This window comes from Siphateles boraxobius, unplaced genomic scaffold (assembly GCF_051911475.1).
Source record: "Siphateles boraxobius isolate OS27281-9 unplaced genomic scaffold, OSU_SipBor_1 77, whole genome shotgun sequence".
Classification (NCBI taxonomy): Eukaryota; Metazoa; Chordata; class Actinopteri; order Cypriniformes; family Leuciscidae; genus Siphateles; species Siphateles boraxobius.
This window is the reverse complement of record NW_027509205.1, coordinates 20529820-20554200: the sequence shown is the minus strand read 5'-3', so window position 1 is coordinate 20554200 and position 24381 is coordinate 20529820. Positions and strand designations below refer to the sequence as shown.

Sequence of the window (24381 nt, the reverse complement as noted above, 5' to 3'; positions counted from 1 at the left end):
GTCTCCTCTTTGCCGTCTTCCGTGTGTCCATGGCGTAAAATGAGGGCGTGGGGGAAGCGGATACTTGAATATATAGGGGCGTGTTATTCTAATGACGATCGTTTTCAGCCGCGGCATTTATCATGGGCAGGTATTGCGTACACCTGGATTTCAAAGGTACGCACAGCTTCATAAATCAGGCGGTGAGAGGAGTGTAAGCATAATCTTACGCCAACATATACGGCCGTTTCTACGCAAGAATCTCAGTGCTGTCTGAAGAATTGATTGAGATGTCAAAGAGATCTCATTTTTGGTTTTTGTCTCATGAGATATTTGGGTAATTTGGTCTCAAAAGAATTAGATGAGAGAAATGTTTGAGGAGACACTGGCGAATCTGGCTTTTCAATGCAGATTTTCAATGCAAGTTTGAGACACTGTTAAGATCTCTAAATGAAAAACATGTGAGATCACTTGGGTCTTTTACTTTTGCAGACTAATTGCTCTATATTTAATCTCACTGCCGTTTGCGAATCGATTGAGATGTAAAAGAGATCTTATTTGTGATTTTTTCCGCATGCATTAGTCTCAGAACAAATAGATGAGAAATGTTTGAGTTCGTATTGAATCTCACCTTTCTACACAGATTTTCAATGAAATGCAAGTTTGAGACATTATTGAGATCTCTAGAAGAGAACTGTGAGATCACTAGGGTCTTTTACTTTAGGAGAAAATATGAGAAGCTGGAAACTGTAATCGCTCTTTTTTTAATGTCATTGCTATAGGAGAATCGATTGAGATGTTAAAGAGAACTTATTGGTAATATCTGAGCTCATATTGACAAATCTGACTTTTCAATGCAGATATCAATGCAATGCAAATTTGAGAATAATTGGGACATTAATGAGATCTCTAGAGGAAAAACATGAGATGGGATCTCTTCTTTTGGTAGAAGAATCTCACTTCTTTAATCTCACTGTCAATCAATTGTGTTAAATAGATCTATCTTGTGTTGTTTCTACTTATTTGGGTCTCAGAATAATTAGATGAGACATATTTAAGCTCATATCGAACAATCTGACTTTTCAATGCAGATTTTCAAAGCAAGTTTGAGATCTAATACAAACAGATGTCTAGGAGGAGACTGTAATGGCTCTATATTTAATCTCACTGCTGTTTATCAATTGGTGTTAAAGAGATCTCATTTGTGTTATTTATACTTGATTTATTTGGGTCTCAGACTTTTCAATGCAAATTTTCAATGCAATGCAAATTTGCACAAAGTGACATTGCTGAGATTTAATAGGGGAGAAACATGAAACAAATTCTAAAAAGCAGGAGAGTGTAATTCCTTCATATTTAATCTCATTGCTGTCCAGGAGAATCTCCGAGCTGTTACAGAGATCTCATTGCTATTTTTTCTTTCCTATGGGATGTCCAGTCATTGCAACACCCCCGTGTTTGTGGTGCAGCTCTTCAGTCTTCATGTTCACATTCATCCAGTGGTTGGTTTGGGATCCGGTCGCGTCCTTCTCCCGCATCATCATCATCATCAACAGCGCTCTTCATGAAACCCGTCTTCCTCGTTCAGTGATGTGATGTGCGCTCGCCGTTTGTCATCATCATCATCATCTTCATCAGGAGCGGACGGACAGTAGCGGATTCTCTCAGCTTCTCTAGAGGATGTACCGTGTTACCGGAGGGAAACAGAGGAGAGTCTTACCGGGGGCCCTTCCGTGAGAAAACGAACAAGGACGGAGAGGATCGACGCGGATTTTTGACTCGATCTGTGCGGTAAGTGAGCCTGACATCAACACTGACATGCTAAATGTGCGCCGAAATGAATGACACAAGCATGTAGGAACAGGGAAGAGCTTCATGCTGCTGTCAAACAAACATGCATGTAAATTTCTGCTGCATCGGGTCTGCTGACGCATTTTGCAGTTGTCTGTGTGCCAGGGGCCAAATCTGGGGCTCAATTCAGTCTGTTTGTTTCTCTCGGTGCTACAGTTGTTTTTCTATTATGCATTTTATTTTTTTTATTTTTTTATTTTTGTATTCACATGAATGCAACATTTGCTTGGGGATCTTCAATGACATCTTTGACAAGGCTGTTTGTTCGTCAAAGTTATTAATTGACTTTATTTGAATGACAGGTGCACATCTGTAATATCATAGCACATCATATCAGAACTGTTAATAAACTGTAAGATTTGTCTGTATAGTTGGTCTGAAATGCATAACGGTTAAGCCTTTGATGTCTGTGTAGTTACTGTAAGAGATGCTGAGATGTTTGTTGTCATGGTATTAATGTAAATGGTCAGTTGTTTTAATAAGGTAGCCTACCACAGATATGAATATATTACTGAAGCATCACTGATGTTTAGTCTCTTTTTTCACTATTGAGTCTAATACACAATTGCTTGGGCGTCCTTAATAGGGTTTTTTCCTTATATTTTCCCATTTTAATTGATCTGCATTACAATTTGTACACATTCGAGATGTCATTTGAGCAGTTGTTTCTAACTGAACTGACGCTTAAAATGACTTAGCTTGTTTTTTAAGGGTCTTTCATTCATATAAAATATGTTTAATGAATGAAAACCAGGTATAGTTCAAATTTGAAGTTATAATGTCTGGCTGTGTTTGTCTGCAGTGTGCCTGAAACGCATTGTTAACCCTTTGAGTTAATTGTCTAAGTATAGTTACTGAGAAAGACTGTTGTCATGGTATCACAGTAAACAGACAGTTAATTTCATGACACACTGATCAACTTATTTTGCTGATACTGTTACTGTAAGAGATCCTGATATTTGGTTGTCATGGTATCAAACTAAAAGGCAGAGCAGAGATTCAGTGGATGACAAGATCCGAATCACCTGTCAATATACTTAAACAGATTCATTCACCCAAATATGAAAACACTATAATCATTTACTCACCCTAAGACAACAAAAGAAGCCTGTTAAGCTCCAAAAAGAACAAAACAGCATCATAAATGTACATAATATACACTCAAAAAATATTTAGGCCTAAATTTAATTTTTAGTATTTCAATTAATATTTCCATGCATTTGGATTACACCATTAAACTAATACTAATAGTGTACAATAAACTAATACACTTAATGTGATGCATATTTGACAGTCATACATGAAATATTAAAGTGTTTACAATAATTAGGTTTATCATCAATAAATTTCAGTCTCTTACATTTGAAATAACTGATTATTGCTTGTTCCACAGCTATAGCCATATTTGTTCATATTTTTAATTGAATAAATGTAATTGTCTTAAAAATAAACAGATATATGCAGATTTTAATAAATGCATTTAGAAAATATGATTATTTAAATTAAATAAATTATGCAAACAGTTATTAATAAACCATGCCATGATTTTTTTTATGCCTTAACTTTATTTATGTATGTATGATTGGCAATCAGAAATTGCTAGTAGGCTTTTACAATAATTAGAAACGACATTGAATTAAATGTGACATTTTGAGGTAGAAAGTCTGAAATAGTATTTTCTTGTAAAACTTGTACGACTTTGAAAATTATTTTTTTCTGTGATAGCTTTTGTTTACAAACTGGCAAAAAAGCTGTTATTGGTTAAAAATCTTCAACAAGAGCGACTAAATCTGTATTCTGATTCCAAAAATGGCACATCCGATTTTCATTGAAGAACAACTTAAATTTCTGTCTGCTTGGAAAAATCTGTGTAAGGATTCTTCAATAATTCTCCCTTTGTTTTCCAAGGAAGAAACAACAACATGCATGTTTGCAACAACATTAAGGTGAGTGAATAATGACTATGACCATCCCTTCAACCCTTCATTATATATTCTCTCAATCTCGCAGTCAAAGACAGCCATTTTCACAGTTTTAACTGGCCTCCAGGGCGTTTTTCACAGCTGGTTTATGCTCGAGAGACACAACCGCTGATAGATTCTCTTTCTCTAGCTAAACTGTAAGCAAAAAGCAGTCAGCGATTGATCCCAGCGTCCCAGAGCTGCCTGATTTAACACATATTTAGGGGCTTTTCTCCCCCAGATGTTCCAGCTGTGATTGGTTCTCTCTGCAGGTATTTGACGGGCGAGGGCCCTGGATGAACGGGACCTAATTAAAAGCCCGTTGTAGCGGTGGGGGTTTTGATTGATTGCGCTTTTGGGTGTTGTGGCAAATCTAAAGAGTGCGCGGTGAGCGTTGCTCAGCTCAGCGAAGGGCTTGCAAGAATAAATCAGCATTTAAAACAAACATTGCCGTTCATCTCAATTAGAGGAAGCACGGTGGGTCATGGGCACAGATTCAGTCGAATGTGTCCACGGATCTGAGCTCGCGCAGCCGCAGGCGGATGACCCTGTGTGTGTCTCTCCGACACACAGCCATTAGACAGCAGGCGCTTTTAATGAAACACTTTATACGTGTGATGTCAACAGGGATTTATCCTTTGGCTGTGATGCGGGATGAAGCTCAAACAGTGCAATCAGGATCCAAAATCAACCTTTTCCACACCTGCCAATGGCATGTGGATTGAGAAATTTACTAGCCATACATATTTCTTACCAGCATGAATTAATTGTGCATTATTTTTCACGGTTGGTAAATCCTATGTCTGCTCCTTGTCTCGTGGTTCTGTTATTGTATGTGTATGTGCTGACTAGAGGGGCGTGCCGCTCATCAGCGCTCGTCAGCAATCACCCATCACCAGCTGCAGTCTATCATTCATGTGTATATTCTCATCAACTTCTCATCTCCTTTGTCAGATCGTTTTTTGTGGTTCCCGGTGTGTGTGTTCCAAGTCTCGTTCAGTCGTGTGCTTCTCTTGTTCCGGTTCTTGTAGGTTGGATGTTGGATTACTGTTCGTCGTTGGATTTTCACCACCACTACCACTGCACGCTGCACTGTCATCTGACCATCGGAGTCCCTGCACTACTAACCTGTTTGCCTGGACTTTGGACTGCCTATCTATATCATCATTTAAATAAAAGAGTTAACTGCAATTGCTTCCGTTTGATCACTCATGACAGAACGATCTGAACAAAGCATGGAAGCAGCGGGAAACTCCTCGAGCTCACTGGATGATTTTGTGAGTAGCAGTTTTCAACGAATGGACACTCAAGAAAATAATCTCTACGATACTGCTCGCACTGTCCAGGCGTTAGTGGCGCAGGTGTCCGGGCTCACCCAACACCTTCAACATCTTCGTGTTCCCACCGCGCCACCCCCGCCGCTGATTCCCCCATCACCACCAGCGGACCCATCCCAGTCAGAGCCTTGTCTTCCGGTCCCCAAGCCTTACTCAGGTGAAGCAAACTTCTGTCGAACATTTTTAACCAAATGTTCTATGCATTTCTCCCTGCAACCCAGGACGTTTCACGAAGAACAGACCAAGGTGGCATTCGTGCTGACGCTTCTGACTGGGAAAGCGGCGCTATGGGGAACAGCAGTGTGGGAGAACCAAGACGAATGCTGTTACTCGTTCCAGAGGCTCTCCGAAGAGATGCGGCGAGTCTTTGACCGGGCCGCGCCAGGAAGAGAGGCTGCCAGGGTACTGGCGGAACTTCGCCAAGGAGAGAGGTCCATATCTGACTTTTCTATTGAATTCCGAAACCTGGCAGCCGAGAGCCGATGTAACGAGGAGGCGCAGTGGGACATGTTCCTGCATGGGCTGGCTGACTGCGTCCAGAAGGAGATCTACGCCCTGGACCTGCCCACCGCACTTAACGATCTCATCGCGCTGGCTCTGAGAGTGGATGCACGGCTGTCTCGAGTCAGCAAACGTTTTCATCCTGATCGTTTTCCTGGAGGGATCGAGGGGCAGCGTCCAGGAGGCGAAGGCGCGGTCAGCCCCATCCACGATCACGAGCCCATGCAGGTGGCTCGAGCCCGGCTTTCCCGGGAGGAGAAGGAGAGGCGGAGATCCCTGGGCCTTTGTCTATACTGTGGTGGAGCGGGACATTTCGCTTTCAATTGTCCGTTAAAAGGCCCAGCCCGGCAGTAAATACGAGGCTACTGTCGGGTGGGATCTCTGCCGAGAAGACCTCATCGACATCTACCTTCCTCCCGGTAAGGCTCCGATGGTCAACTCACCTCCACGATTGTCGGGCACTACTGGACTCAGGGGCGGAGGGTAATTTCATGGACCATTCATTTGCACTAAGATTTCAAATTCCCCTCAAACCCCTCTCACACCAGATCGACGTTCACGCCCTCAATGGACAAAGACTCCCCACGATTTCACTGATCACCGAAGACATCACACTCATCACATCCGGCAATCATTCTGAGACTATTTCCTTTTACATTCTGGACAATCCACTAGCACCCATCATTCTTGGTCACCCATGGCTCACCCGTCACAACCCCAAAATAGACTGGCAAATCAAATCAGTGGCATCATGGAGCAGTTTTTGTCATAAGTTTTGTCTTGTGTCTGCCTGTCCGTCTGTTACTGTTCATGTGTTACAGGAGGAGACAGTGGATTTTTCAAACGTGCCCACGGAGTATCAGGATCTGAAGGAGGTATTCAGTAAGTCTCGGGCTGATTCTCTTCCTCCGAATCGTCCCTATGAATGGGCTATAGACTTACTGCCAGGTACGTCTCCACCTAAGGGCAAGTTATGTTCACTCTCTGTCCCAGAGAGAGAGGTCATGGAGAAATACATTTCTGATTCTCTAGCAACGGGATTCATCCGCCCTTCCTCTTCTCCAGCGGGGGCGGGGTTCTTTTTTGTGGGGAAGAAAGATGGATCGTTGCGACCTTGTATTGATTACCGGGGGTTGAACAACATCACGGTAAAGAATACTTATCCTTTGCCGTTGATGTCTTCAGCTTCCGAGAGGTTGCCAGGAGCATCTATCTTCACAAAACTGGATTTAAGGAATTCTTATCATTTGGTCCGCATCAGGGTGGGGGATGAATGGAAGACAACTTTTAACACCCCTAGGGGGCACTTTGAATATTTGGTTATGCCGTTCGGCCTTTCCAACTCCCCAGCGGTCTTCCAAGCACTTGTCAATGACGTGTTGCGAGACATGATCGATCAGTTCATATATGTCTACCTGGATGATATATTGATTTTTTCTTCGTCTCTCCAGGAACACGTGCAACACGTTCGACAAGTGCTCCAGAGGTTGCTAGAGAATGGGCTTTTTGTCAAGGCGGAGAAATGCGTTTTTCATGCACAGTCTGTTCCTTTTCTAGGTCACATCATCTCGGTTGAGGGAATGCGCATGGATCCTGACAAGGTTAAGGCTGTGGTAAATTTTGGCCAAGTCCAGATTCCCGTAAGGCCCTACTGAGGTTTCTGGGGTTCGCCAATTTTTACCGGCGTTTTATTCGCAATTTCAGCCGACTAGCCGCGCCTCTGACCGCCTTGACCTCCCCCAGAACGACGTTCAGGTGGTCAGACACAGCAGAAGCTGCGTTTGCCAAACTGAAGGGTTGCTTCGTTTCAGCCCCCATCCTGATAACCCCTGATCCATCACGTCAGTTCGTGGTGGAGGTCGATGCGTCAGAGGTGGGGGTAGGTGCAGTGTTATCCCAGCGCTCTCCTTCAGACGACAAGATGCACCCTTGCGCGTTTTTTTCGTATCGTTTATCCCCTGCCGAAAGCAATTATTACATTGGCAACAGAGAGTTGTTGGTGGTCAAGTTAGCATTGGAGGAGTGGCGCCACTGGTTAGAAGGGTCAGGGGTACCTTTTATCGTCTGGACCGACCACAAGAATCTGGAATACATTCGTACTGCTAAAAGACTTAATTCCAGGCTGGCTCGGTGGGCTCTTTTTTTCGGACGTTTTGACTTCATTCTCTCGTACCGCCCGGGATCCAAAAACATCAAACCCGATTCTTTATCGCGCATTTTTGACCGTTCCGATCGCCCGTCTACTCTCGAGTGCATTTTACCAGAGAATCTATTCATCTCTACACTCACATGGGAGTTCGAATCGAAGGTCAAGAAGGCCTTAGAAGGGGTAACGCCTTCGACTCGTTGCCCACCGAACCGTTTGTTTGTGCCGGAGAGCTTATGGTCCAGCGTCATTCAGTGGGGTCATTGTTCCAATGTGGCTTGTCATCCAGGAGTCAATCGTACTATGTTTTTGGTTAAGCAACGATTCTGGTGGCCTCTCAGATGGGTTACTCCAACGGCTGCCGGTGCCTTCGAGACCCTGGTCCCATATCGCGCTAGATTTTATCACCGCCCTCCCACCCTCCCAGGGTCACACGGTAGTTTTGACCGTGGTGGACCGGTTCTCGAAGGCGGCCCATTACATTCCCTTGCCCAAATTACCTTCAGCCAAGGAGACAGCGTTGGTTGTTGTTGACCACGTCTTTCGGCTTCATGGCCTCCCGACAGACGTGGTTTCTGACAGAGGACCCCAATTTGTGTCCAAATTTTGGCGAGAGTTTTGTAAACTTCTGGGGGCGACTGTCAGTCTGTCCTCTGGGTGCCATCCCCAGAGCAATTGTCAAACTGAGCGAACCAACCAAGATTTGGAGAGAACGTTGCGATGTTTAGTGTCCAAGAATCCTTCCTCCTGGAGTCAGCAATTGTCTATGGTGGAGTACACCCTCAACATGTTGCCAGTGTCATCCACGGGCCTATCACCATTTGAGTGTAGTGTAGGTTACCAGCCACCAATTTTTCCTAGTCTGGTATCCAAAGTCGCAGTCCCCTCCGCCCACGCCTTCGTCCAGAGGTGTCACCGCACTTGGACTAAAGCCCATGAGACTCTACTCCAAGTAGGGGGAAAGCACCAAGGCCAAAGCCGATCGCCACCGGCGGAGGCCTCCCGTATACGTCGTCGGTTCTAAAGTGTGGCTTTCTACCAAGGACATTCCTCTCCGCTCCTTTTCAAATAAGCTCGCACCTAAATTTATTGGCCCGTTCTCTGTCACCAAAATCATTAGGCCGGTGACAGTCCGTCTTAATCTTCCTCCAATGTACAGGAGGATTCATCCCGTCTTTCACGTTTCCAGAATTAAGCCCGTATTTTTTGCTCGTATTAATCCGCCTGTCTCGGTTACCCCCCCCACGCCGCGTCTCGTAGATGGGGAACCTACTTATTCGGTCAATCGTGTTCTGGAATCCAGACGGAGGGGGCGCGGATTCCAGTACTCGGTGGACTGGGAAGGTTACGGTCCGGAGGAGAGAAGTTGGGTACCGGCTAGAGACATCCTGAATCACTCACTTATCGATGATTACAATCGGCAGGTAAGAGAGTCTGGGAACGCCAGGAGCCGTTCCTGGGGAAGGGGGTACTGTCATGGTTGGTAAATCCTATGTCTCCTCCTTGTCTCGTGGTTCTGTTATTGTATGTGTGTGTGCTGACTAGAGGGGCGTGCCGCTCATCAGCGCTCGTCAGCAATCACCCATCACCAGCTGCAGTCTATCATTCATGTGTATATATTCTCATCAACTTCTCATCTCCTTTGTCAGATCGTTGTTTGTGGTTCCCAGTGTGTGTGTTCCCAGTCTCGTTCAGTCGTGTGCTTCTCTTGTTCCGGTTCTTGTTCGTTGGATGTTGGATTACTGTTCGTGGTTGGATTTTCACCACCACTACCACTGCACGCTGCACTGTCATCTGACCATCGGAGTCCCTGCGCTACTAACCTGTTTGCCTGGACTTTGGACTGTCTATCTATATCATCATTTAAATAAAAGAGTTAACTGCAATTGCTTCCGTTTGATCACTCATGACATTATTGTTTTGTGCTATTGACGATGGAGTTTAAAACAAAAGTATCTTATGTTCACCAGCATTTGATCATAAATACAGAAAAAAAAATGTCATATTTTGAAATATTGTTACAATTTAAAATAACCATTTTCTATGTGAATATATTGTAAAATTGTATGTATTCATGTGATCAAAGCTGAAATTTCAGCATCATTACTCAAGTCTTCAGTGTCACATGATCCTTCAGAAATCTTTCTGATTTGCTGATTATGATCAATGTTGAAAACAGTTGTGCTGCTTCATATTTTTGTGGAAGCCATATATATTTTAAGGGGTTCTTTGATTAAAAGAAAGTTCAAAAGAACAGCATTACAAAAGAACAACATTACAAATGTCTTTATTGTCACTTTTGATCAGTTTATTATATTTTCTTCAGTAGATGGTTTGCATGTCTTGTGTTTAATTTGCACGTCACTTACACAAGTGAGGGTCAGTCTATCATTCTTACAGTTCAGTTTAAGCTGTATACAATGTTGCCAACAGTCGAGTAGCTGTTTAATGTATTGCCAAGGCCAGTTTTTACTTGTGTTTTCCGCAAGTGTTCATTTTGGACCCTACGTTTAATGCATTGAAAAGAAAAGCACATGAGTGTTAAATTAATGTTTTGTTGTCAGTATTGCCTTGTTTAGGCGAAGCTGCATTACTTGGCCAGAGAAAATCAAATCACATGTTAAATTATGTATAAACTAATTATTTTTGATCTAGTTAATAGGGACTTTTGATTGAAATTCTTGTTAAACTGGTCTAGAAGTGGTCAAAACCGCTCCAATGACTTACCGTTCCAAAGATTGGAAAAGTAATTTTCTAGTTTCTGATTTAAGGCAGGCTGGATAGGCAGATGTGCAACCTGAAGATTCAGGTACATGTTGAGAGTTTAAATGACCCATCTGGTCATATTTTTCAAATTGTTGTGCCGCAATGACAGTACTTTACCTGAAAGAGATAACCGATGGTAGAAGATAAAGACTGTTATAGCACCGCTTGTGGCCCCTTAAGGATGCATCTTTTATTAGCATTGCACTATGAATTGCTCTCTGACATCTTTAGATCATGATGCAGTAGGGGTAAAATCTCTGCGTGGCAAGGGCAGCTGCCACTCGACCAGTCACTCAACCTGTCTCCATTATATGCGCCTGCCACTCGACCCCTCACCGTTATATGCGCCTGCCACTCAACCCATCACCGTTATATGCGTCACCGTTATATGCGCCTGCCACTCGACCCGTCACGGATATATGCGCCTGCCACTCGACCCGTCACGGATATATGCGCCCGCCACTTGAACCGTCACGGATATATGCGCCTGCCACTCGCCCGTCACGGATATATGCGCCTGCCACTCGCCCGTCACGGATATAGGCGCCTACCACTCGACCCGTCACGGATATATGCGCCTGCCTGTTTAAATCTACCAGATTTTATATACTTGATGCACATGTACAAACAGACAGTGCAATCCTGTTCTTATTTATCTATTTGACATCTTATCTTATATTTTATTCGCTCTTTTTGTTCATAATACAGTGCACGTGTCGGCTCCTATAAGTGTCACGCCTGCCTCAAGATCTCTCACTGTTTTACTACCTGATACTCCGATTGACAGCTGAAGGGAAAAGCAGACGAAGATTCCTCACTTTTCCTCCACAATTCCTCCACAATTTGTTTGTTTTATAGCCTAGTCCTATCTATTTTAATTTATTTAATTTACTTTTTTTGTGCAAATTATTGTTGTTATGGTCATAATTTGGCTAACTGTGATCGACATTCTGATATAGGGCTATAGAAATTACAATTGTGTCAACCATGTAATGAATGTATTCAATAGCTCCCATCTTTCGCATAAGATGTTTGTTTGAAAAACTGCCAAAATAACAACTGGCAAGTGCAAAATATTGCTGTGTCCTCTCTTTTATGTTATTATTTTAGATTAATCATTAAAATGCTGTCAATTTCACACTCTAAATTCAGTATATAAGTCCATTTGTGTTGGATTTGTCGTATCTGTGTTGGTTTTTTAACGGCCAAAAGTAGAGTAACCGATTTGTAAAACCCCATGCACTATAGGGGTGAGTAATGATGATTATTAAAATTTAGATATCTTTTTAATTATTAAAATACAATTTTGTTCTTTGCCTGAACAAGTTTTTTTTGTTTTGTTTTGAAGTTTCCACTGATGCAAATTCAAAGACATCATCCTTAAATGTCGATATTCTGCCATATTCTGTAAATAAAACTGAAATAAAAATAGCCTATATAGGCCTAAATCAAACAAATCGGTGTAGTGAGGAATCTTTCTTCTGCTTTTCCCTTCAGCTGTCGATCAGAGTACCAGGCAGTAAAACAGCGAGAGATCTTGAGGCAGGCGCGACGCTAAGTAGTATGAGCCGACCCTCGCGCTCCATTATGAACAAAAAGAGCAAATAAAATGAAAAATAAGATGGCAAACAAGAGCAGCATCAAATTGAGTGTCTGGTAGATTTAAACAGTGAGAGATCTTGAGGCAGGCGTGACACTTGGTTGTGGCTGGCGCGACGCTTAGTACCTAGGTGTCAAGACTCGCGCTCCAGATTAAAATGGCGGAAAAATATATAAAGTGGAAAATAGTTAGGCTAAATAAGAGAAGTAAATGCGGGATGCATGTCTATCTGTCTATTTGATTATATGCATCAGTCGGAGTGTCTGGTAGCTGTAAGGCAGGTGAAAAGCATTTAGTAAATGGTGAATACTGACCAATTGTGCGTTCTTGCCCGCAAGCTACAGGAGATACACGCTGCGTTTTGTTTAAAAAAAACACCTACTATATTGTGTAAGGTCCCGAGGCAGGCGCGTTTAATGGTGATGGGTCGAATTGCAAGCGCATATATCCGTGACGGGTCGAGTGCTGCCCCTGCCACCCAGAGATTTTAAAATTTAGAACACCCAGAGAACTGTGTAAAATTGAACTTGCATAGCTGAAAGTGTCAATATTCACATATACTTCTCTTGTCATTTGTATTCTGATTGTATTAAGGAAACTAGCTTTGTATTTGATGCAATGTGGAATCAATGCAAGCATAGCAAAGCAGTGTCAAACTGTTTGTGTGTGTGTGTGTGTGTGTGTGTGTGTGTGTGTGTGTGTGTGTGTGTGTGTGTGTGTGTGTGTGTGTGTGTGTGTGTGTTTGCGTGCACTGTATGCATAACATCATCGGTTTCTCTGGAGATGGAGTCTTTTTGAGACATGCAAGACAACTGAGTTTGTTGTCTTGCGCAAATCATATAGCAGTGCAGAGAACTGAAGCAATAAAGCTTGTTTTTATTATCTTTTTCTTCTTCAGTGGCTTTTGTGCTTAAGCATCTACATAAGTTCATGTCTTTTTAATGACGTTTTACTGTTGTTGTTGTTTAGTATACAAATACTGTATAACACAGCTCTTATGCTCTTACACTTGCAGTCAGCATCAATCTGCTGCCCAATCAGAAAGACCCAGCCCTGTGACATCATAACCAACCTCATAGTATTGATCAGTTTTTTTTTTTTTATCATGACAGTGGTCACATGTTCTTTGTTTACGGCTCTCAGAGGACCTGAGAGGAACACAGCTGTAAGTGTGCTTCATTGATGTTGTTGTAGACTCTACCTACTGTGATTATCAGGTGTAATAAAGGACCTCATACGCAAGTGTCAGGAGTGATTGATTATTTACATCAGAGAAATGGCCCGTGAAATGGTGGAGTAACAGCGGCTATTGTGTTGGCCGGTGGGCCTTGTGTGTTTGGATTTGTGTCTTTCTTATAATAAATGAAATTAGTAATGAAATTTATATATTTATGTATGTGTGTGGGGTTCAGGTAAACCCTACATTATGGTCCCTATGAGGAAAACAGCTTATAAATCATACTAAGTGATATTGTTTTGGAAATAGGGGTAGGGTTAGTGTAAGGGGAAAGAATATAGAGTTTGTGTGCGTGCGTGTGTGTGTGTGTGTGTGTGTGTGTGTGTGTGTGTGTGTGTGTGTGTGTGTGTGTGTGTGTTTGTGTGTGTGTGTGTGTGTGCGCGCTTGTTTATTGTCTGAAATGGCAAGTTTTAATCTGATTGTTTCATATAAAAAACAAGGGTTTGGCTGATAGTTTTTATATGTGATTTGTGTTGACAGTTGTTGTACATTGCTGTTAGTCCAAAGTCAGGCTACACAAGACTAGATGTAGTTTGATAAACGTGCTCCTTTTATACATCTACAGTCTATTTGGAGAGTCATCTCAATACTCAAAGTGACATCATGCCAAGGCCAGGGCTGATGCGGCTAATTGGACGATTTACCAAAGGTGGCAAGAAGACGCTGGCAAAATGTCTGTTGTAACCTTTGTAGAGACAAAAACATGAACTATGTGAAATGAAAATGCTAAAATAACCATTGACGAAGTCGTACATTAATAGCTGAGTAGCCTCTGAGCAGTTATTTTCACATTCATTGTTGTTTTAAGACATTATCTCCACAGGCTATTCAATCTTAACTCAATATCTGCAAAGTTATTAAAATAATAACATAAACCCTTGGGTGTTAAGCATGTTACTTTATTAAAGACTGAATATTGCATCTACAATATAATTATATTCAACTGAATATATCCACATTTGTGAAAGTTAAGTGTACAAATATAATTTCCGGAATATAAGACTTTATGCTAAAAATATGCAGATTCTTGTTTTTAAAGAAAATACTTGTACAGTTGACACATGGCTATTTCTGAATTCTGAGCCCATAAAAGCCTCATAAAGGTGACTGAAAGCAGCCCTTTACTTCTGTAATGTGTATTTCCTGTCCTTGAGTTGATGTATTTTTAGAGAGGCTACTTTTATACAGGGGGGGCTTTTGTTTGTAAAGAAAATGACAGTTATATTTCCCATCAAACAATCACTTTCACAGTAATGATGTCCAAGATGAAGAGAAACGAGATCTGACTGAGGAACCAGGTCTTTGAAAAGTGTTTATTTACAGATTGGATCTGTTGGATCTACTGTCATGTTCAGTAGATATACTGTACATAGACCTTCTTGAATACTTAATTCTAATTGGTCCATGGCAGATATTATTGCATACTGTATTTATATACAAATATACAAAAAACATTATATACAAATTAATTTGTATGTAACATTTCCCAAACACCAGCAATTTTCAGTTTCACTTTAAATAAATGTGTTTAGGCTTGGCGCTTATAATTGTTGCCTTAATTTATGTATTTTTTCTACTGAATATCGTTAAATTTTAAGGATTTGTTGAGAAGGGGAACTAAAATATAATGTATATATCCAGCTAACAGAAAAAAAACGTTCTCAGAACATTGGCTAACGTTCTGGCAAGGTAATGCACAAACATTCTTCTTCCAGTAACATTAATAGAACATTCATTAAGAGTTAGCTGGTCTGATTAAAAAAAATCTGAAGCTTTTTATTTGAATATTTATCTAATATTTTTTAAACGCTACAACTTGTTTCAGAATGTTCAGAAAACATTCAAAAGTAACATTCCCATAATGTTTGAAGAATGATAAAATGGAATGTTCCCATAAAGGGAAAGTTCACCCAAAATTAAAAACATTGTCATCATTTACTGACCCTCAAGTTGTTCCAATCCTGTTTGAGTTTCTTTCTTCAGTTGAACACAAAAGAAGATATTTTGAAGAATGTTGGTAATAAAACAGTTTCCATAGTAGGAAAAAATGGCTATTGTCAACTCTCTGGTTACCAACATTCTTGAAATATATTCTTTTGTGTTCAAGTGTAGAAAGAAACTCAAACAGTTTGGAACAACTTGAGGGCGAGTAAATGATGACAGAATTAAAACTTTTGCGTGAACTGTCCCTTCAACATTCACATGACCAATAATACTTTAAAAAAAATTTTTTTTTTAAACAACACATGAAATAGCTTTTTCATATCTAAAAGGGAACATTTTAGATAAACATTCAAGAAAATATTTTTGTTAGCCTGATATATGTTTTCAAATGTTCATTTTACTAACTGCTAGGCTATTCTACATTAATGTAGGCTAAATGTAGGCCTACATACTTCAAGAGGGTCCTGTACCAGTCGAATCATAAATATATTGAGTAATGTAACATTCAGCTTTCTCCAGGTTTTGTAGATCTCCTTGGCTTTGATCTCAGGTCAGTTCACTGAAGTTCTCTGTCATATTCCTGGACTAGGACCATTTATCTCCATGATCACTGCCCTTTGTAAAGCTCTTGTGCTTTAGGACATTCTCTGTCAGCTCTGATCTCTCAACGTTTGTTCTCTTGAGCTCGGACTGTCCTCTTGTAAAATAAGCCATCACTTTCTTAGTTTGTTGGTTTATATTGTGTTTCGTGCAGCACAAGCGCTTTAAACCATCTGACAAACTCTGCGCTTAATTTACTATCATTTTCTCAAGACAATCCTCCTGATGTTCCTTGCGGAGCAGCTTGTGCTACAGCCGGCAGAGATTAGCCACCGTTTCCACATCACCGTTCTCCCTTTAATTCAACTCCCTCATTATTTAAGGTGTTCGCAGAATGAGAAAGAGCGACAGAGAGGGAGATAAGCAGAGAGCATGAGGATAGACAAATGGAGAGCAGATTGTTGAAGTTTAATTGAATCCATCAGAGAAATGAAGTGAGCTTGTGGCCCAATTACAATATAAGATTTGCATTTCTCCCGTATTTGTCATGTTTGACAGCGTTCGAGTCCCTGCGTTCGTTTCCAGACAGAAGAATCTGCTCGATAACTTCCTGTAAGTGACCCGCGCGTGTGAACTTGACCAATCAGGTGGCGGCAAAGCACGTTCCCCAATGCATTTGCATGTAAAAAGACGTGACGACCTCAGGGGTTGTTTTGTCCCCCCGCAGCTACTAATGACGCCGTTTCCCCGGGTAATTAATTAGTTTCCGAGCAGAAGCGATGTGGCGTGTGGTAATACCAGATGTTTGTTCTATTTACAACTGCACAGTTGAAAACGGCTGCAGTCTGTTGGGGTATTCCTAATTGTGTAATTGCACCATCAGCGATAAAGATGACGAATGTTGCTTTGAACGCCGGCCCCCCGGAAGGGCCCTCATCGCATTATGAAGACATGCGCACCAGCGGGGTTACGTTAAAGCTCATTTGCTGCTCTAAAGCATGCAAACTTTCAGAGTTGGGTTGTGAGATGAGAATGGCAATGTTTGAATGCAATACTAACTTAATGCTAAGTAAAACTTAAGCACTGAATAGAGTGCTGCAGGGATGATGTATTTGTGTACAACAAAAACCCAGAAATGAGTTTGCATTTTAGCACTTCTGGTTCCATCGTCCTGAAGTCAATGGGTTTTTTGGTTAAATGCCTGAAAAAACATCTGTGGTGAACACAAGCTCAACATATTTTCACGTTTAATTCTATAACATAAAACACACCTTTGTGAATGATTTTTTAAAGCTCTTGCTAACACGTGTCTAAATGGGTCTACAGAGGTTGTCGGACATTAAACATCTACTCACTTGTCGAGTTCAAAGCCTTGCTGTGTTTATAATCGCGCTCTTGCAAACTATTCTAACTTTAAACTTCCAGGGTAAATTATTTATATAAAGACTGAAAGAGTTCTTGAAGCTTAATGGCGGTGACATTGAAGTCATATGACTGTAGTTTATTTACGTTTAGCTTTTTACTGCTGCCGATTGTATTTATGCTTCAAAATTCATAAAAGTTGGGTTCATTTATGAAGATCATCACTTTGAAACAAAATGTGTTAGAATCATAAACTTTTGTTGGTCACAGAGCTTATTTTCTGCAGTAATCCAAAAGCCAATGGAAAACACCCATTGGGTTTTTGTGGAGGGAACATATGGAAGCTTGTTTCCACCACAGAATAAAAATTAAGATAATTGTGACTTTATAACTCGCAATTTTGAGATAAAAAGTCAGAATTGTGAGATAAAAAGTTGCAATTACCTTTTTTAATTTTTATTCTTTGGTGGAAACAAGCTTTCATAAGAACCAGAGTGATGCGATCTTCAAAAATATCATCACTGCAGCTCTGCCTACAATTTGTTTTTTAAATATTAGGTGAAACACTATGTATAATGCAGTCATAGCCATTTCAAACAGTAGTATTCTGTATTCAAAAAATATTCTGTAAAAATAACATTATTTGGCGTAGTGATGGGAAGTTCGGATCATTTTAATGACTCAGATCTTTGAGTCTCTTTCAGCAAAATTAACAAATCTTTTTTTCCCCTCCAAGTCGTTCATTTCAGCAGAATATAATTGACATGTTACATGTTAATGGCCAAATTCCCCAACACATCAAACTTACACAAACCTTGATCACATTTAAAATAATAATAATAAAAAAAAAACATAATGCAGCCAGCCAATGCCAAACTAGGGGAAGCAGATATAAATAATGAATTGCTTAGCTGGGGCTTAGTTCAACTCTCCTCCCGATCCGAGTCATTTTTTCATCTCTTTACATCCCCATTGGCTGACGCTATTAAGTCTGAAACAGAAATGATTTAGTTCACCTCCCGAGTCTTTGGGTCCGAGTCGTTCGTTCATCACGAGTTATGGAAAAGAACCATCATGACAGAAATTCACAAGTTTATAAATTGTAAGAAATTTGAGACTAGAAATGCATCACAACTGTAAGAGTAAAAAAAATAAACTAACTACGCGCTTGTTTGTAAGGAAGGTTGGGAATTATTAATTAATTTCTGTATCCAATACGGCCTTCATGTCACCTGACAAAAGAACGAACGACTCATATCTGAAGACTCAGGAGGTGAACTAATGAGTTCTGTTCCCTGTACAGAACGTGTTGTGCATGTGCGCGCGGTCAACAAAACAAACAAATCACTCTCTGAGGCAACTCGTTGTTCCAGAGTCATATCAAAGATTAGTTTCAAAAGGAGTCATGATTGACCCATCACTATTTGTCAGTCAGATCCAAGGGCTCAATGTTTGCGCTAGAAACCCTCCTGGAAGATGATGGAATTACACCATTATTGGGTAAAAAGCATATTTCTCCAAGTAGCAGTGTACATTTACTTGCAAGTGACGTATAAATTGCTAATATTTCATCATATTATGATAGTTGATGTTTTAGACATTTTTGGAGTGCTGTTAAAGTATGAAAGGCATATTTATTTTTTACGTTTTCTCATTTAAATTGAAGTTTGTGCAACTGTGTTTGAGCTAAATGGCAATGCTAACAAATGGCTCTCTTCAGGTACTATAGGCATCATTGGTTCATTCACATAATGAGTCAAAAATAGATTGAGACTGAAATGACTTCCAGTTCATTAGTCACAATTGAAATTGAAGATTAAATGGAGACCGTTGCATTATGGGATGCAGCCAAATGTCATCTGGACATTCTGTTCAAACAGAAAATCTGCATTTGCACACATACTGCAGAAATGTTAAAAGTCCCTCTGTGGTGAAAATCCAGCTTTTAATGTTGTTTATGTGTCTATGTTGTGTTTTTAATATGCTTTAAGACAAACCATGTGTAAATTCATAAGTCGACAGCATTGCTGAGTATTTTCTGTTTAAAACTGCAGTGAACTAGCCTGGTTAAAACCAGACCCTTCTCAGTCGTAACTGAGTTAGGGTCTGGGGAAGGTTCATTGACGGCTCATTTCCAAAAGGGCGTCACCAACGGACGTCGCTCAAATGCCTCTGTGCGCAATTGGATAGACCTAAAACCAATCAGATCGATTGTCATCTTGTAAAGGGCTCCTCAATGTTTGTGATTGGTGGAGTTTGAATGGGCTCTTCGCCAGACTAACTTGCAGGGCAAATCTAAATTTGCTGGAAGTTCGTCTGGGTTTTCCCAGGCTAGCAGTGAACCATAGACAGTCTCAAAAACACAGTTTGAAATCGCTGGTGTTTCTGACGTCACAAACTACCTTGTAACCAATCAGATCAACATGTGATCGTCAACGAGTGGATCTGTGAGCTGAGTGAGTGAGTGGAGGCGGGGCTCATTTGCATATTCATAGAACCAGTTATACTTAATGAGGCAAGAGTGTAGAGTTACATTCAAGCTATTTTAAGACATGAAGATTATTTTTTCCAAGGAAAAAACGCTTAAATATGTCATTTAGGTGATCAAAGATGAGTTTTAAGGGATACAATTATTAACTACAGGGGGACTTTAAGATTTCCTGTTCAACTGGCATTAAATATAGAAGCACTGTAGTGTGCTATGTTTCTGAACTCATATTGTAATTGGAAATCTTCTGCTTCCTAGACAGACAAGCTCTGAAAAGCAGAGCGAGGAGCCGACAGAACAGCAGCTGGGCCTTTCGTTTGCCTGAGCGGCCACGAAACCTCGCCAACACTGTTCAGGTGAAATTCAAGCACTTAAATCCCTCAGCAAAGTGCTTCTTTCTCTAATATTTACATTTAAATGCATTCATTCGTCAGATAGCGACTCGCTGTTGGGTTATACAGTCAGAATGTGCTGTGGATGCAGTTTAACACTGGTAAATTCATGCCTGGCAGCGCTAAAGAGCTAATCGTTTGGGAAAATACAACAGACTTTGCTATAAAAAGGCAATCTGGGGTTTAACAGCGTTCTTTGTGTCTCATTGTCCTGGATTGAACAGTGAAGTGAGATAAAGAGCTCAATGAAGAATCCTGCTATTTTAGAAGAATGCTAGTCAATAGCACAATGTAAAGGGAGGAATTGTCATATGGTACTTTTTCAAAAGCAATTCATATAGGATCACGGAGAGGAAATAATTAGTGCGTCTCATTTTAAAGTGTGTGTAATGTGTATTGCCTATAGATCTCATTCTGTTTCCAAACAGAGAAAGTGATCCGAACCGCTCCGGGTGTTGTTGTACAGTATTAATCACAAAAGTTTGCTTTTCAGTATTTTAGTTTTTGTTCTGCTTTTTTCTTTAGAAAAACTGTAAAGTCAGTGTGAAGGACTGAAGCCTAGTGCACACTGTACAAATTTGTCTGTCCTTTCATAAGTCCTGATTTGTTGCATTTCTAGACAGCATTTGTGTGACAGTAGCTCTGCTTTTTTCCAAACACCACAAAATATTTGATTGCTTTCTTTGTGTGTGACATTTGCAGTTTATTGTTTCTCACATATAATTCTGGAAATTTATTCATTCTATTTAATTGGTTGATTCAAATGATTAATTTTCAGTGAACCAAATAAAAAACAGTTAAATGATTCATGTGAGTCCGCAGACGCTGGCATTATATTTTGAATGTGGCTTTTTTTATTATAGAAATGAATTCTACAAAATATAATTAAAAATGAAAAAAACATTTGTTACAATAATGTTGCTAAATATTTATCTAATGGGATTCATATCTAAATTAAATGAAACCGTCAGCGAGAATGCAATATAATAGGATTTTGCAACAAACTAACAGAATTCGTTTTTTTTTTTTACTTTTAAAAGTTTGTTTTTTTAATTTTTAGTGTTTGTTAAGTTTTATTTTTAATTTTTAGATAGTTTTAAGTTTCAGTTCAGATTTAGATAAACTGAGTGGAGTAGAGTAATTTAAAGAAATTGGAGTAATTTTAGTACTTTTCATAAATTTTAGTAATTTCAGTTAGTTGTCAGGGCAACATTTCTAATTGATTTTTAAGTTTTTACCTAATTATAGATATATTTTTCCAGTAAAATTTCAATTACCAGCAATGTTTTTTTTTTTTATTAGTTTAAGTTTTAGGTTTTGTTAAGGATAATGTTACGGTTACCAAGGTATTCTGAGTAGTGTGTTATACATTGCTATTTGGTTGCTAGGACTTTCTCTGTGGTTGCTAGCTGAGTTTTAGATGACTTGCACATCCTACAGACATTTAGGTCCTATATCAGTCTATTATCAAGTGCTGCCTAGTAGCCTTAAAATAATTTAACAAGGTGAATGGTTTGCAGTCATGCCATAACTACTGCACTCTCTCTGACCCCACAAGCTGCCTTCCATCTTAACCTTTGACCTCTCATGCATTACCTTTGATGAAAATCTCCAGGTGAGCATTTCTACCTTGATGAGATTTAAACAGGACTCATGAAATATTCATTCTTTTTCATTTAATGCAATGCACAAACACACGCAGACATTCCTGAAGAATTAAACCACCTATTATTTGACAGATATTAAAAAACGACATGAAATGGCAGTTGCAACCAAATAGATGAAATAATGAGATAGGTATGTGTGGCAGGATTATGTATTTCATATCAGAAATGAAGTCTGATTATTAAGTTTCATTATCTGATATTACTGTTGTAACCTTTATAGCATTAACCAGAATTAAATTACGGCATTAACTAGTGGAAAGAATGTAAAAAGGCTGTGTTACCTAAAACAGAGATTAAATAGCTATTTGGCTTTTAGCTAACATTACTCCCTGTCTGCTATGATATCAGTGCAAAAAGAGACTTTCTGATGTGGAGCATATTATGGATATCATGACATTTTGATGAAGACAAGGTGTGCAAACTTGCACGATAAGACTATGAGCATGTGTTTAAGGCAAAACACAATAGGTCTATACTACAGGTAAACATTTTAAAGGTGCATTGTGTAATATTTAAGAGGATCTGTTGACTGAAATGCAATATCATATACATAACTATGTTTTCAGTGGTGTATAAAGACCTTACATAATGAACCGTTATATTTGTGTATTACCTTAAAATGAGACATTTCTATCTACATGCACCGCGGGTCCACTTACATTGACATGTTTCTAAACGGACAAATGCATTTCTTCGTGCAAAGATGCAAGCTTAAGTCAGTGAATAAAACACTGACACAATGATGAACAAGTAACAATAATATTCGCAATAACATATCGTTTTACTGAATAATTAAGTAAACCTAATTTGTTAATTTATCTTTGTAAAGAAACCTCATTGCTGAACTGGCTACTCTCTGCTGTCTCAGACGACGACATATTTTCCTGTCGGCCACCATAACTTCTGTTGGTTGCAATTCACAACCTCACCACTAGATGCTGCTAAAAATTACACAGTGCACTTTTAACTAATATATATCATCATACAATTGTTTTCAATTACGTTATCTAAAATGGTGTGTTTAAATATGCAAATGTGACATTATCTAATCAAATCTACATTCATTTGCGCAGATAAATTTGAACATTGGATAAAGCCATGTTCAAAATTCTTGTTTAATTTTGTTGACATTATTAGAGTTACATGATTTTACTGAGGGGATTTTGGATATCTCTTTTTATCACTCAATAAATCAGAAAATACTGTCAAAACAAAAGCCATAAAATACATTTCCATAATGTTCTTAGATATAAAATGTAATATACTGTATATCAGGCGGATGATAAATAGCAATAAGCAATGGAAGCAAAACAGCCCAAAATCTCAATGCATGAAAAACCAATGTTTTTTTCCCTCCAGTAGTGTCTTGCCTATAGGTAAATTAAAATAATCCATTTTGATCTAATTTTGTCTTCAAAGGAACATCTGCACATAATGTATCTTTAATATCACATTAGGAACTTTTTCAAAAGGCTAGATCTGAAATTGTGGCATATTAGCATCAGTTTCAGGCTTGAGTATTTCACAGATCACAGGCCTATTGGTCACTATCAATGGAGTAATGCTAATGCTTTGCTTAAGAAAGATATATGGGCCACTTTAGCATTTGTACAGTAAGAGATAATGGATCTAGAAATCGAGGAACGGCTCAAAGAAAAGCCGCAGTGCGTAATCAGCGTTCTTCCTCAATACTCATGCATTTAATCCCGGTTCAGAGAGCCAGCAGGCTTTTGTACTGATTTCCTGAGTAATTAAAATGGGAAAAAGCTCATTTAGCTTTACTTCTCTCTCTGCTGACAGGGTTGGTCATGGCCTGGGATTTAAAAGGGAATTTTCTGCTCTTGACGGAGAAGCTTCATGCCCTGCACTGTATCCTGAGATTAAGCTGTTACACTTTTCTTTTCTGGCAGCTGGAGATTTATTTATTCCTCAAATGAAGTGAACAAAATCACAATTTTGTAGGAAACTAAATCAATTAATGGTTCAGATGAAAGAACTCGACTAAGCAAATCCTTCTGAAGGACACGTTTCATTATAAAGTAATGTATAAAATTACTTTGTAAAGTTAAGTAAAGAACTATTCCTTTAAAATGTAAAATCTTGTGCCCTACTGTGACTGATAAAAAATCGTCAACTATTACAGTTGGTTGAATGGCTGCTGAAACTAAGTGCTACTTAAATCTTACTAATAATGTACACAGCGTGAAAGCAAAGGCAAGATGGTAACATATTTCGTGTCTCATAATTACTTGTTCTAAAGAAAGCTTTAGTTGTGTTGGAGTTCAGTCGGGGGGAAGTGGGAACAGAAGTTGTTTTAGCTCAAAGGGTTTTGACGTGTGGAGCGTGAAGGGAACATTCAGCATGCGTTCACGTGTTTAATGTACAGCACGGCTCAAATAAATGACTGCGGTTTCTTGTAGAGAATAATGTTGCTTGTGTTGATGGATTGAACTGGTTTGCCTGATAATGTTGCTTAAAACTATTTTTTATTGATTATTTTGTTCATTGGTTGGTTTTGCTATCATCAAAATAGTTGCAATGGACAAAATAGTCTAGTTAATCAGAGGTGTGCCGTTGCTTTCAAGGGGTGGTAAAACGCATTTTTTCGAA

At 39.6% G+C, this 24381-nt stretch overlaps 1 protein-coding gene across 2 annotated transcripts in view; it reads left to right on the top strand.

The window, feature by feature from the left end:
• Nucleotides 1–1472: 1472 nt before the first annotated feature.
• dlgap4a (discs, large (Drosophila) homolog-associated protein 4a) overlaps nucleotides 1473–24381 on the top strand; it is a 224764-nt gene continuing 201855 nt past the window's right edge. The window contains exon 1 of one of the 2 annotated variants that reach the window (XM_077218588.1): nucleotides 1473–1770. The gene's annotated coding sequence lies outside the window, so the exon portion shown is untranslated. The remainder of the gene's footprint in view (nucleotides 1771–24381) is intronic. The other variant, XM_077218587.1, reaches the window with a different exon arrangement.